Source organism: Myotis davidii, unplaced genomic scaffold (assembly GCF_000327345.1).
Source record: "Myotis davidii unplaced genomic scaffold, ASM32734v1 scaffold472, whole genome shotgun sequence".
NCBI lineage: Eukaryota > Metazoa > Chordata > Mammalia > Chiroptera > Vespertilionidae > Myotis > Myotis davidii.
Window position 1 is genome coordinate 58,552 of NW_006283774.1, and position 1,672 is coordinate 60,223.

Genomic DNA, 1,672 nt, shown 5'->3' on the forward strand with positions numbered 1-1,672 from the left:
CACACCACATACCACACACCACACTGCCTGTGCACACACCTGTACACTCCTATACACCATACACCACACACACCTACACACCACACACCATACACCACACTGCCTATGCACACACCTTTACACTCCTATACACCATACACTACACACACTTACACACCACACACTACACACCAGACACCTACACACCACACACACACCAAACAATACACACCATACACCACACACACACTTACACACCACACACCACACTGCCTGTGCACACACCTGTACACACTCCTATACACCATACACTACACATACACCTACACATTACACACCACACATACCTACACACCACACACTACACACCACGTACACACCACACACTACACACACTACACACACACCTACACACACCACACCACACACACCTACACACCTACACACCACACATACCTACACACCACACACACACCACACACTACACACACACCTACACACCACACACACCTACATACCACACATCACACACCACACTGCCTGTGCACACACCTGTACGCACACCTACACACCACACACCACACATACCTACACACCACACACACACCACACACTACACACACACCTACACACCACACACACCTACATACCACACATCACACACCACACTGCCTGTGCACACACCTGTACATACACCGGCATACATCAATACGCCACACACACATCTGTACACACCTACACACCTCTACACACTACACACCACACACACCTATACTCACTACACACATCTGCACACTCCACACACCCCTACACACTGCATACCTACTTGTACACATATCTGTACATGCATCTACACACCACACACCTATACTAACACTACACACCACACAACTGCACACATCTATGCACATCTGTGTACACACCTATACACCGCACACACCTATACACACGTACATGCCTGCATACTAAACACGTGTGCACACATCTGTATACACAGCTGCACGCCATGGGCCATGCTCCCCCTCTGGGCCCTGCACTCTCGCGTGCCCACACGCATGCTCACACCCACACGCATGGCGGGCCGTGTGGGGTTCGAGCTCCCGACCTGGACCAGGGAAGGCTCCCAGGGGCATGTCTGTGCCCAGAGCCAAGGGCAGAGCCGTGAGGCTGCGGTGCCAGGGCTGTGGCCACACAGAGCGCAGGTCAGCTCCTGCCCCTGAGCAGCCAGTGCTGGGCCACAGCACATCGTGTGTGTGTGTGTGTGTGTGTGTGTGCACATGAGTGTGTGACTGTGGAGTGGGTCCCACTTTCCATCTGCCCCACGGCCAGCAACTGTGGTTCTGGAAGCTTCTGTGGGGCAGGGCAGGGGGCCACACTCAGGGCCGCCCACAAGGACAGGGCCGGGCTGGGAGTCTTCACGCTGCCTGGGATGGGGTCGTGTGTCGCACACCTAGGCCCCGGGACTCCCTACCCCCACCGGGGAGGCTGGACCGCGCTCCCCTCCCCCACGCCCGTCTGAAAAACAAGCTGTGGGCCAGCTCCTTCCCCCACACACAGGCACAAACACACACACGCAAATATTTCTAAAAACGCCAAGGCGGGAACCGCAGAGCAGGTGGCCGGGGTGGAAAGCCCCGTGCGTTTGCCCCTGGGACCACAGCAGCTGAGCAGACCAGCATTTGCATGGGGCGGG